This window comes from Zonotrichia albicollis, chromosome 1, assembly GCF_047830755.1.
Source record: "Zonotrichia albicollis isolate bZonAlb1 chromosome 1, bZonAlb1.hap1, whole genome shotgun sequence".
Taxonomy (NCBI): domain Eukaryota; kingdom Metazoa; phylum Chordata; class Aves; order Passeriformes; family Passerellidae; genus Zonotrichia; species Zonotrichia albicollis.
In genome coordinates, this window is record NC_133819.1 from 95,391,945 (window position 1) to 95,406,184 (window position 14,240).

The following is a 14,240-nucleotide window of genomic DNA, read 5'->3' on the forward strand; positions in this document are numbered from 1 at the left end:
TTCACATGTTTTATTTATATTTACTGATCTTGCTGCAGTGAATTCTTAAAGAGGCGTTTTCATGTTAAAACCCCCTGTTAAAAATCAGATCTGCATTTTCTTCAAAATTTGGGTTTAAATTTCATAATACTGCTTGCAGAATTTTTGCACGTTGCTAATGGTACGATCCCATGAACAATGCTTTATCCATACAGTGGTCAATAGGGCTTATTCCCATAAACCCCCAGGATCATCATCTGGGAACCTTCTCATCCCTGGAAACACATTCACACGTGGTTAACTTGACACAGGGCTGTAGTTTCACAGAAGACAACTGCTCAGATGCATAAAATTATTCACATGTGCAAGCATTTGAAAGATCCAATTTCTGTAAGAGTAACATTGTCACCAGAGTAATGCTATTGAGCTTCAAAATATTCACACCATTAAAAGCCTACAAGATTAGACTTTGGGCTCTGTGGTGAAACTCTTGTACTGTTCTGTCCATCTGAGGCAGCTCACCATCTCTCTGGATGCTTGAATTGAAATAGAAACACATTGGGATTCTGAAATTGTGAATGTGATGGGGGAAATTACACATAAGCCAAAAGAATTTTAAACAAGACAGAAATACTGGGAAATTTGGGGAAAAAATTATAATTTTATGATTTTTTTATACAAACAGGAATAGGGTATTTAGCTAATTTATATGAAAATAATGTTTAAAATATGTAAAATTTATATCTGTGCATATAAATATATGATTTTACATTGCGTAAATACAAACACAAAAGCTTAAACTTGATTCCTATGGTATGTCTTTTTTAAAAGGCATTAGTCAAATCTCCCACTCCTCACTCAAAGATTCTGATCATGTGTCATATCTGAGTGCAGGTTGACTTATTTGACTCAATTTAAGGAAATTCCCATCTTCCCACATTTATTAATCGGAAAATTTCCACTTCAGGACTCCTTTTAACCTCTCTGATCTTTCAAATTGCATGTCTCTTAACTTCAAGAATTAGCCAATTCTGACTTCATCTAGCCATGAGATTACAGTGGTGGTTTATCTTTTTTTTTCCCCTTCCTTTCTCTCCAAATCTCTAACATCATGTTTTTCCTATTGCCATGGCAATGCAGCTAAGTATACACAAAAATGCAACAAGCCAAGTGCATGTAAAAAAGTTTGCACAAAGACAGAATTGCTAACTAAACAAGGGGCATTGCTGATCCATGGCTCCTGCAGGGATATTAGTGGTAGGGGAGAATCCCTTTTTATCACCTCTCATTACCAAGGAAAGTGAAAACACCAACGGGGACACAAGACATATCAGCATTTCCAGCCCAGTTGCAGGAGGGGATATCAGCATCAAGTAGGACCAGCAACATGGAAGTGTGAGGTTTCCTTCAGATCATACAGAGCTCCAGCAGCCTCTAATGAAAATAGGGGTGATTTAGCACTCCTTCACCAAAAATAACCCTGCCCTGGACCTTGGAGAGAGGGCACATTGCTAACTTAGAAACAGTGCCACAAACAATCAGGGGCACAGAAAAATCAATGAATCAGTGAAAAGCCCCTCCATTTAGCCTAATAATTCTCTCCATATGATTACATGTGAAATTAATAATAATTCATCCTTCACTGACAAATCAAGACCACTTTTTAGCCTAAATAATTGTAATAAAGTAGTTAAAAGAGAGATGCCTTTGATTTTTCCTAATGTAAGAGGAAAAAATAGATGAACAAGCTGTAGTTTCTTACTTTTTAAAATTTGATTTCATTTACATTTTGTTAATTAATTATTTTTTATGGAGAAGAGGTTTGTCTTATTTAGAATAAAAGAAATGCTGATTGCTCTCCTAGGGATATTATAAGAATGTCAAGGAAAGCCATAAATATTTTATAAAGACTGATAATAGAGTTTTCTGTGCTAAGGAAAAGTCAATGATTTTTGAAAAGGGATACATAATGATTTTCTGACTAACTGCAAAAATGAGACGGCAGTAATTTTAGTATTAGCTAATAAATATTGACATTTGTATTTCAATGAGTGTAATCAGGCTTTGGTTGGATATGAAAAGTCATGATTTTTTCATCACTATTATTATAAAAGCTTGACTATTTCCACCAAAGATATTAAACAATCTTTGCAGGAAGCCTCAGTAACTTCTCAGAATAAATCCAGTAAAATTATGCAAGAAATTACATGTGCTCTCTGCATCATATTGAGAGCTCATCTATTTTTCTCTCTCACTTAAAAACAACATTGTGCAACAGGCATCCTCACACAAAAGCAGCCTGCATGCAAAATTATCTGGTTAAAACGACAGCTTTGGGCATATAGGTAACCTGATGCCCTCAGCATACTTCACCTTGCTTTATCTAATAGCTATTCCAATTTACCAGTTGGGGGGGAAAAAAAGACCTAGAAACCCCCCCGGGGGTCACTCATAGTCAAATGTCAGCTGTTATTCATGGTGGTAGCCTATTATTGCAGAGACAGTCAAAAAAGTCATTATTCTGTGATGACTTCTCAGTTTTTCAAAAGCTTTTGCTTCCAAAGTTGCCACGCTTCCACCAAAGCCAAAATCCCAAACTGGTTTCAGAACCGCTGCATTTCTGGTGAAGGATCCCCCCTGGGATACCTGGTATTTGATGAATTAAAAATGACATCATCCTTGTTGGCTTTAGGGCTGATAATTACTGTCTGCTGAGAGCACACAGCAGTGAATGGAGGCAGAGGGAGCGAGCTGAAACCCAGGGCTTTGGCTACAAGTTCATCAGCAGACACACCTGAAACAAATAGATCAGATTGTAAAATTGACTTGTTTTCACAACGCAGACAATTTTCAACAGAAGATTCTGGAGCAGTGATACTGTTTCCTCACAAAACAGCCCCAGTTTCCAAGCAATGTGTTTTTCAGGGCAGCACATCTGTCTCCTTGGTTGCCCACTCTTCCAAAGTCTCTCCTATCGTACTCAGTGAGATGGCCTGGGAAGAGGGCTGGCTGAAAAATAGCCTGTTTTGGATAATCTTTAGCTGGATTAATTTCTTGATACAGGTGAAATTTTAAAAAATTAGCCATAGGAATGGGAAAAGTGAAGCTGGCTAGTATAAGAAATGCTGCTCACTGATGGGGAGCCACGACCCTGTCTCTGTGAGCACCATCCTCACCTTGGACTTGGTGACATATTTTCAGACCTTGCCCTTTTGCTGGCCCTGGTGCTCCCCTGACCTCTCTGTGACTCAATTTAAAGTCTGAAATCAACTGAAAAGTAACACGGGGAAAAAAAAAAAAGGAAAAAGAAAAAAGAAAAAGGCTATTTGTTTAAATTGGCTCAATAAGGGGTCAGATAAGCAGCAGTGCCACTGCACTTCTGTGCATCAGCAACATGTGGCATAGCCCAGGGAAAAGGGAGGACCCTCACTAGCTTGACCAATTTAAACTGTCTTGAAACAGCTCCCTGGATATCTTGCCAGGGGCTGTGTAATTGAAAGAGAAGCATTTCTGCATCACAATGTTTAGTCCTGGCTAATTTTAAAACATCATGTAAAAAGGCTTCCTTCCTTTAAAAGCACGGGACTTGTGACCCTTCCTTTTATAAATACACACGCACACACAGATACACAGAGTATAAATTAATCTGGAAAATGTGTTGATTTATAAGAGGAGAGAACAGAGGCAAGAGGAAATCTAAACAACCTCATTAAGTCTTGGCAATATCAAGAATGCCAAGGCTAGCTTTCCCCTGCTTGTGGACGAGGAGATTGGAAGCTTTTGAGGAAGGGACTGGAATTATATCATGAGGTTTTTCACAGTTGAGATAAACTGAGGGTGATGCTGGAATTTTAAGGAAAGGTTTTTTCCTTCTATACGATTTTGCATGCTGAAGTTTAACAGCTGTTGTAAGCAAAAAGAAAACATATTTTTCCCACTACTTCTTTTGATTTCACCAGATGAACTGAGTTTCTTTGGCATTATTTCTTTTTAAGAAAATTCAGAAAACCAGGCAGTTAAATTTAACCCAGATATAACTCTGCTGATTCAAACTTACATTAAAACAAAGGTCAGTTTTGGCCAAACCTTTTAATTGCTCATGACCCCATTATTTTCTGTCCCCCTTTCCTCCCTCCTTAACGGGTTGTCCCATTGTTTCACTAGGGATTGAAGTCAGATTTACTGGCTGGCAAATACAAGGATTGCTCTTTTGCCCCTTTGCCCCATTTGAAAAATAACAGGAGAGGGGATGGGTGTAGGGAGAAGCCTCAGAGGGGTTTGTTTGTTTATTTTTTCCCAGCATCCCTGTAGACTGCTAGTGTTATACGGTGAGATTTTCGGGAAAAACGGGAATCCAAGCCAATCAATTCCCTTCAGCTCCACAGGACTGCACTTTCCTGGGACAGTGTAAACATCCAATTGCCCTGTGAAGTCTCCCATCTGATTTTATTAGATTTGTTTTCCCCTGTTCACCATCATTTTTGTACATATTTGTCCTCACATTATGTTTTTGCTGTCAGCTAGAGCAACAAGCAGGTTGTTATCAGCCCATGAGCCCCACGATGGGGAGCAGGAGTGGGCAGCACCCGGCAGGCAGTGTCCCCTCCCATGTCACCGAGTCCCCTGCTCCACAGGGGGACTGATTCACTCCCTAAAGACACAGAGTCCCCCCTGGGTCCTCCTCCCCTGTCAGACTTTGCTCTGGTGTGCGTGCAGGCGCTTGCTCTGGTTTATGGCTGTGAGCAGAGGCCGTGGGGGCCGTGCCGGGTCAGCATGTCCTGCACCTCCCCTGTCCAGCAGAACCCAGCTGGGGGATGCTGCCAGCCCCAGGAGCTGCTGCTCACCCACACAGCGGGGTATGCTTGGGTTTGCTTGTGGTAAATTATTCTACCCACAGATTTCCCACCTCAGAGGTCCCCTCTGGGGGCTTGTAGCATCCTAAGATAGGACTGGCTGCGACTGAATCTGACCCTCTATTTATGTCCAAACAGCAGTAAAGCTGCAGACAAACATAAATAACACATGCTTGCACCTCCTCTGCTGTGCTGTGATTCCAGAAATGCTGAAACTGGTGTCTGAGCACTTCGAACCCTGCTTTTATAGAATTTGAAATGCATCCATCAAATTGCAGCTTTTGCTGAACCTGTCAAGAAGCGTTTCTGCCCCAAATGGAAACTGTCCAAAAAATTATGCATGGCCATTTTAAAGTTATGCAAGGTTAGGAAACACAAACAAAACAAGCCAAAACAAAAGAGGGGCAATTGAATGACGGCAGGACAAAATTGTGAGCTAGGAGAGTCCATCCCCTTCAATTATGCCCACTTAGGCACGTGAAATCAGGGCAGTGGTGAGTTGCATGAGGATGAGGTGGGGGTCATTACCCTTAACCACAGAAATCTGGATTCCAGTTTTCTAAGTTTTTTGCATCCTGATGTCATTTTAGGCTAATAGCTGTGGTTAAAATAAAATGCTTCATTGAACTAGGTGGGTGTGTGAAATGGTTCTTTCTATATCTGCTGCTCTGGGGAAAAACAGGAGGACACGCTGGGATTCAGTGCTCATATTAGTCCATGCTGCTGCCTGTCCTAGCAGACAGGTGTCCTAATATCAAGGGCCCATCCCTTTTGTTCTCCAAACACGAGCCACAACAACTGCATTGAAAACAAAGAGAGATATTAAGTGTCCTCTGATTAATAGGTGGGTTTTTTTGAGTTTTGTGCACTGATGAATTCTGGGGGTGCCTGGGAGACAGTTGTGCTTCCTAGCTTTGCTGGATCTGTTTTCTGGGATACTTCAAATGAATAAATATCCAGAGCCATCAGCAGCTCCTCATTCCTTGGAGCCCTTTTTTCCCCACTGCCCCCCAAACTGGCCCTCTGACATACATTGCAGCTCCTGGTTTTTAGTGTTTTTCCCCTTCATTAGCTGAATTCTAAACTCAGTTAATCTCTGCTTGCTGGATTAGTAAAAACTTTTTTGTCTTCTTGTGAGCTGCGCTTTTTCTGATCTCCGATTTTAAGTGCCCAACGAGCAAGTCCAAAAAGAAATATAAAGGCTTGCTGACTATGACTGTGAAATCAAATCAACCATGAGTGACAAATCGGTTTTATCAGTGAAACTTGCAATGCAATGACTAATTTTTAATTTAATTTTTTTTCATTTAAGTTCATTTATTTAAGAATTCTGAAAGGGTTTTGCAGAAAGTCTAAAAAAACTCCCCATCTCTCTATATAAAAAACATGTCTCCAGAGAAAATTCTCTCAAAATACAGAAAACAGCCATATAATTTAGAACCTGTGGGATTAAATTTCGACAAGGCATGACAACCATTTTGCAAGCTTGAAGGCGTTTTGGAACCATTGTAAACCAAAACCACAAAGATATTGAAATTATAGCTCCAAGCCCAAGTACAAACTGCCTCAATGTGCACCTATGGCAGCACACACAACACCTCGTGTTGGGGAAACATCACTCCCTTTCTGTCCAGGGAAGACTGGTACACATAGCTGCAGCAAGGAATGAAAGAGCTGGAGTTGGGCTGTGGCCTCTTACAGAAAGAAGATTCCTAGTTAGGAATTAGAATGCTCTGGTTTGTCCTGGTGTAATTTGATGAACAACTTTTCAGGAAGGCTTCCAGCAACCTCCTCTTCCCTGTCCCTGCCATTGCTTCATCTTGGCCCTTCCCGATTTGTCCTGCCTTACAGTGAAATGAGTGAGAGCAGAATCCCTAAGAAAACAATAATTTCTTCTTGTATTTTCTATTTGTTTGTCTATTTTATCTTTCATGAGTGTTTTTTGTTTCCAGGGAATCAGGTCCGCCATCCAGCCTCCTACACAATCAGGAAAATAGTGCAGGATGGACACAGGAGGCAGAAGTTGCTGGCAAGGGTCAGAAATTGCATAAGGTAGCTAAAGCATCCTCCAGCTCATTGAGTTCCAGGTAACACCTTTAGTCCATCTGGTGACTACAGCCTGATATAGTTATTATATATTTACCTGAATGTCTGCAGCCACTTATTTCTGCTGAATTGTCCCTAACTCACACCAAAGCAATGTGAGTGCAGCCTGTCTGCAGAACACTGCTGCCTGACTGCCTTTTTGACTTGCTTTGCACAGCTGTAAATACAAGATAGAAGGCAGCGAAAAATTACGAGCAGAGTAGTTAAGGACATGATAAACAATGCCTGTGAGCTTCATTTAAATTTAGCTTATGTTTCTCAAGAGTCATTAATGATAGATTGTTTTGCATTCTTAGAAATGGGGGGTGGGGGTGTGGGGGGATAGTATCCATGTCAATTGACACTGTTATCAAAACAACAAAAGAAATCCCTGGAGGTCATTTAGATGCTGTTGAAACCAGATTTCCAAACCAACATTAATGGTATTTTTCCCTTTTAGTGGTTAAAGCATGTATGCAAAGGTAACAGCAATAGTAACAGAGGACACCAAAGTTGCATGCAAGCGATGTGCTGCGCATTCTTCTTGTGCTTCTCCCTCTTCCTCTGCTTCTCAAGGTACTTATACATGTGTGCTGCTCTGATGTGACTCCTTTCAAAGGAATAATTGCAGACAACAGACTTCACTCTGCTTTATTGGCAGTTTAAGGCATTCAAGCACTGCAAGGATTAAGTCCTATATCTTGAGGGACACCTTTCTGTTTCATGTGCTTGGGAAAGTTAGTGGTTATCAGGGATGTATGGGCAGGTGTGTGACTGCCTTAAATATGAATTATTTTTTTTTAATGGCTCAGTGTTTATTTTATCTTTTCATGTTCTGACTTTCACTTCAGTTACCCTGAAAACCTTTTTCCCCCAGATACTCTCAGGTGCAAGGTTCTTTAGGCGTCACCTTAACCCAACATCTCCTCCCCATGCTCTGCTCCTTGCACACAGTGCTGCCTATCACTGCAGAACATAATGGACAAATGCTTCTTATTCTTATTATGTTTAAAATGCATTTTCCAATTACATGAGTATACAACATTTTCTAAACAAATAGTCTCATTTTGTATAGCTAGGCAGCTTTTTAATAGGATGCCCCAATTGACAATTACCATACAATTCCTAAGGCCGAGAATCACAAACATGTCATTAAATTCCTAATGAAAATATCTGATCTCCTCTATGCTTCACTGTAGAAATCCCTGTCTTTTTTCTCTTTTACTTTTTACTAAGTGCAGATAGCTGATTGTTTTGGGCTATTGGAAACAATTAAATCAAAGTCCATGGGGCTTTCTACATCTGTACTTAATAGAGAAAGGCAGAGTTCTTCCTGCTGGTTAAGTTCGTTGCTGCAATGCACAGCTATTCTTATTTTTGTGTGAAAGAGAGGTTTTGAAACCTTAAAAATAAATGATGGACTTGGCAGAAGAAAAATACTTGCTTATAAATCAGCACAAATACAGTGTCCTGTATTTACTTTGTGGTGTGTATCTAAATTTCTATTTTGATTCAGGGACTTACCCTGATAGATTAATCTATGTTTAGTGAGAGAAAAAAATTCATGCTACCTGTTTCAACAGTGAATTTGCATTAAATAGGATGGGTAAGAGAAAAGCTGAATACCCCATTTGCACATTAAAAGCTGATCATTAATCCTATATTTTAACTCCACAACTGTCAGGAGCTATTATTTCCCAAAGAGCCTGACAGTTCAAGGGATAAACTGGAGTGGGTCCCATTATAAAGGTCTATGAATAGACGTCAGAATAGTTTGCGCATCAAACCCCAAAGGCTATTAGATGTGATACTTTAAGAATCAATTTGTAGCTAAATGAAAAAGAAAGGATGTAGATCCTTGGACAGATTTTAATAAAGCACAAATTTAACATATAGAGAGGCATTTAAAATAAAATTAGACAGATGTAAAGATTTAAAAAAAAGATGCATTATTAAGCATAAAATAACCCCCAACATTGATTTCAGCCCAGTGCTTGAAAAACTGTGGCACAGCAATGAGATCAAACAAGAAGAGGTGCTGAAATGCTGCTTTCAAAATAACGTTTTTAAGTGACTCTAGAGTAGATCAATAAGAGAGCTGATAGCTTACGAGCTTCTGAGACAAGTCAACAAATGCAAGGCAAGAAAAGAGGACCAAAGAGCTGTCTTCGTGCAAAAAAATTAGTTTCCAACAGGACATCCTGCTGAGTTTTATCTGAGTTCATTAGGCTTGAAGACTGAGATCTGCTAATTCCACATGAAAAGTTCCAGACATTTGCAAAACCAAATCAAATGTGATGCTGTACTTAAGCTTGTTAAGAAGTTGAAGTTAACACTAAAACCTGCTTAGACTCTCAGGAAATAACGCCGCCGTACAAGCTCTACTGTACTCACCCTTTCAGAAAACCAAAAGAAATCATGTAAGCTCTGTGCAGTTCATGTGAAGCTTTTAAGCACCACACTAGACTGGCCCTCCAAAAAACAAATGTTGGGAGAAGAACACAATTCCACAGTATGTTACTTCGGTTTTCTCCCAAGGGATCTCAAATAAAGTCAGGGAAGCAGGCCCAACACATAGAATTATAAGGGCAGGAGTACAGAAAGACTGATAGCCTCACTGTACTGGAAACAACTTTGTTCTCTGTCATTTATTTCTACAATATCTTGCTCTTAGGTAGTTTATATCCTGAAGTCCTTGAAACAGGATGTGCCTTAAAAATTATACATCTTCTCTGCTCTGAAAGTTAATTGTTGTTTATTATTCAAAGTAGGCTACTGAAATTAGATCTCATAAAAATGAAATGGTTCATTTCCATAGCTGAAAATGGTGCTGCTTGCATACTGAAGCTGGAAGAGGTGAAGACAAAGAGAAGTTTATTGTAGACAGTTCCCCCTGGTTGTTCTGTTAAAAGCCTGCTGAGACATGAATGGAAACTCCAAAAAGCCCCTTACTCTGTACTTCACTGATATCACAGATTTTAATATCCCAGGGAGGATAGCTGAAAGCTCTATGCTGTGGGTTGTCCGTAATGTCTAGTAAATCATCGTCTCCAATATCTTCAGATAAGCTATTCCTGCCTTTTTTATATTGTTAAATGCAATAAAGTATTAACCCCTTGTTCACCATTATTTTATTATTTTGAACAGGAGGCAAGCTACTTATGTGGATGTGTGGATGTATCAATTAAAGGAAGTAGGCTCTTTACTGTGTTCCTAAGTCACACAGACAAACTAATGTAGAAAGTTCCAATAGTGAGGATTCCAATACTCAGTCTGTTTACTCAGCCCCTTATATGTGTGCTTTATGGTATCATCTTTAACTGCATAGCCACATAATAACTTTATTCAAATGCTTCTCTCAAAAAGAAATAATCAAATACCTCATGAGTTTTTCTGCGGTGACCAGTTCTGCAGTATCCGAACGCTTCGTGAACATAAATTAATTTATCTCCCTCTTGGCAGTTGCTGTTGGAACTCATCCCAACGTTACTGCTCTGAGTTTGTAGTACAGTGAAATTTTGGCTTTGCCCATGTAATCTACCCTAGAATAATATATTCGAGCATGCAATAGTGGGGCACTGTAGTCTCTAACTGAGGACGTGGCATATGTGGTTCAGTCGGCGCTACCAGCTGTGAGAAACCTGAGCATCCTCAGTTACAGCACAATCTTAGAATTCAGCGGCTCCAATTGAAGAGGTAGTGATGGAGCATGTGCAAACTGATTTTTCACAGACTTATAACACAGCCAAATGTGTAACAAGAATAGCAAAAGGCAAAGCCCTAGCATAGGGAGACTTCAGATTTTTCAGACTCTGGCTTCAGATTGTGAAGGTGCTAGAACAACTCAGACTGTTTACTGATAAGCAAAACAACCTGCTTTCTGTTTCAGAAACAGCCAAACAGTTTTGGCTGAAATTGTCATTAGCATTTGGGCCTAAATGAGATGCTGCACAAAATGACAGCAGAAATGGCTAAACTAATACAATTTAGCTGTCTGTGAAGCCAGGCTTATAAAGGTAGAGTGTCAGGCAATTTTTCCTTTTCACAGTGCACCTACACAAATGTGTAATAATCTCATTACACATAATGCCGTGCATTTGATATGACTGTGTGTGTGTATTTGCACGCAGTTGGAAATGTGCTTGTGCAAATACACACAGAGAGATCAAACGTTTTGCCATGTTCAAGATTAGCACCTATAGATAGTCACTGTGTGTAATTCGGGATCAGTTATGCAAGCACACAAGCCTACTGCTTGTGAGCCACTCAGCAACAACGCTACCTCCGACTGCAGTCAGAACAGGACAGTCAGGATCATAATCTTATTAAAGGAGAATAGATGCAGAAATCATGTCCTACTTTTGTTAAATGCAGCACTGCTAGGTTACATGGCTTGCACACGGTTTGAAATGCTCGTTGTGTGTCTGGCTTGCAAAAATGATTTGATTTATTTGAGAAATTCTAAATTTTACCATTAACAGAATCTTCTCCCTTTGGCCTATAAATCCAGGTATATATTAAAAAAGAAGGCTTGTGTTTATCATCTGTAAGAACTTCCTGTTGTCTTTTATTGCAGAGAGCCAAGTGTAATCACCACAAGAGGAAACAATCCAGTTCAGCAGCAGCCTCGGCAGGAAAGCTGACTGCCAGGTGCATGAAGTGTAAGGATATCTGTGCTGGCTATGTACGCACCAAAGGCTTGATTTGCATTAAAACACTGCTGAGTTGGAGGGAAAAGAATGGAAGAGAGGACAGGTAGGCACCTACCCCACCACCATCTCTCTGCCTGCTGAAAAGGTTTGGGTTTCACGGCAGAAACACAAATACAGAGTGAAGATAAATAATTAAAGCCTGGCATAATGGGCCAAAGTAATTTCTTGTTATCAGAAGAGTATTTTTTGAGTGTGTGTGTGTGTAACAGATGAAGCTCATTTTGAAAAAATTTAAATGTGTTAAAGCATTCCAGCATTTCTTCCAGTATCAGCAGAACTTGTATTACCTTGGGGGAAAAAAAATTACCAAACACCACTGAGCACATGGGCTTATCTGCAACCTAATACTGTTATTGTAAGGGTTTGTATAGCTCACTTCCTGCCTTTGGGCTTACACAACAGGATATTTAAATTACAAAGACTGAAGCAATGAGGCAAAATGCTCTTGATATTAAAAATTTTCTAGTTGCTCTAATTCCCCATTAAGTGAGTCGCAGAATTTATCAGTAAACACAAGGTCGTTCCTGGAAAAAACTACAGGGAAACTAAAGGCAGCAAAGCAGGTTCAGGGGTTCTCAGCTGTCCCTCTACGCTGTGAAAAGCGTGTAACTTACGAGTTCAATTGCAGCTACCACCCTTTACTACTGTTAACTGTCTGTCACTGTTTCCATTGTTAACTTGGTCTTCAGGGTTTAATATCTCACTCACCTGTATCAAATTGCACCAGGTCAAAACTTGGCTCACAGGTGTGTCTGGGTAGTACTCTTTTTTTAAAAAACAAAAAAATTTACATTTTATCAACCAGAACTGGGATGATGGCTATTTTAAAAAAATAGTATTATTTTATTGATAATGGTATTTTTTCCTGTTCACTTCCCAAATCTGAACACAAACATTCAACTTTTAATTCCATTGAATCTTTTTGTTAATATTCAGTTTGTGTAGATGGAGATATTTTTATCTTAGAGGTCTTTATCTGAGTGGGTTCTTCCTTCTTATGCTTTCCTGATTTACCATCTTGGAGCACTGCAAGAAAATCTGCACTGGATGTGCAGCAGACACATTGGTTTTTTTTCTCTGGTGCACGTTTGGGACAGAATTTCTGTTCTATTCACAGTATATTTACTCTCTTTTAGCTGGGTGACTGACTCTGGTTAGGCAGCCAATTCAAAGAAGCTGCACAACTGCTTTCTGCAGAGATTGCTGAATGGATATAACCCTTGCTATGTGAGATACAAATGCCAAAACACAATTCCTAGCACAGGTACCAAGCATGACTGTGCCACGGTTTGCTCTGCCAGGGTCAGCAAAGGTCTCAGGGTATTTCATTACAGCAGTAGTGAGCACAGTTCTCTGAAAGTACTGACCCATTTTGCAGCCACAAGAAAATGAGGCTCAGAGAGAAGAAAAACTGGCTTATACAGTGAGGGGAGAGTCCTCCACAAACCCAGTATATACAGCTGCCATGGGGAGCAGACCCAGCAAGGTGCTTTGGGAGCAGGGCAGAGATGTGTTATTCCTGCATCCCCTGCTGTGGCAGCTTCAGGATAGCCAGGGAGAGGGGACCACGGCACACATCACCCTGCTGCCAGGGAGCTGCAGATGCAGCCACAGGCAGCCAGTGATTGCCTGGGATTGAGAGCAGCCACATCAGCTCTGCTCAGCGGCGCAGTCCTTCCGCTCTCCTCACTCACCTGAGCTGCATGGGGAAGAGAGGATGATGAGTCCTACAAACCTTTGGTCAGGACTAAGTATCCACTCGTGAGAGGTTTGAGTGAAATTCCACTTGGGTTAATAGCTGGAGTTCCAAACCCATTTTGCATTAGTGATGAAAAAAAAGGCGTTAGTACATGGATGAATGTAACTTATTCATGGGTTTATGGGCCCTAAGGTCAGGGAGTGAAGGACTCTGCAACGGCTTTGATGGTTACATTCTTCCATTCATATCTCTGATTAAGTTTAAGTGTAAAACTCATGGAATTTCCCATTAACTGTACATCTGAGGAAGCTGCTGCATGCACTTATGCAAGTCCAGATAAGAAATTTAAGTTATACAAACTAGTCACACATCCCCTTGCTTTTGATAAAGCAGAAGAAGGACAGAAGGATTGTGTGGTAAATAAATGACATTAGATGAAGTAATGCCTTTTTTGGACATTTTCCACTTTGCATTTGGAAGTCAGGAGCATCTGGAAAACCACATTTTTTTGAAATATGGTGGGAAATGATTAAATAAGAATGTTCCTGTCTTGCGTGCAAATCTTGCAGGGTCTGGAAATTACCAATGAACTTTGGAGAGAATTTTACCCTTAATATGGACTAAACACATTTGGTAGTCAAGGAGAAAACACTTGGCTACCAACCAAGCAAATACTTCCTTTTAAAAATGTTCTAGTGAGCAAGTGAAAAATGAGGTCATTCATGCAAATATTCCATTCACCAGCACTTTTTTAATAACCAGATTATGGATACTATGCCTGCCTTACAGCAGAATGGTATGAACTTAGTAGAAAACTCTTGAACATAAACTTAATGTAGTTATATATTCCTTGCAGAAGCACTTCTGAATGAAGTAAGGAGTGTGCAGAGGTAGTATTAATGCTCTGGCAAG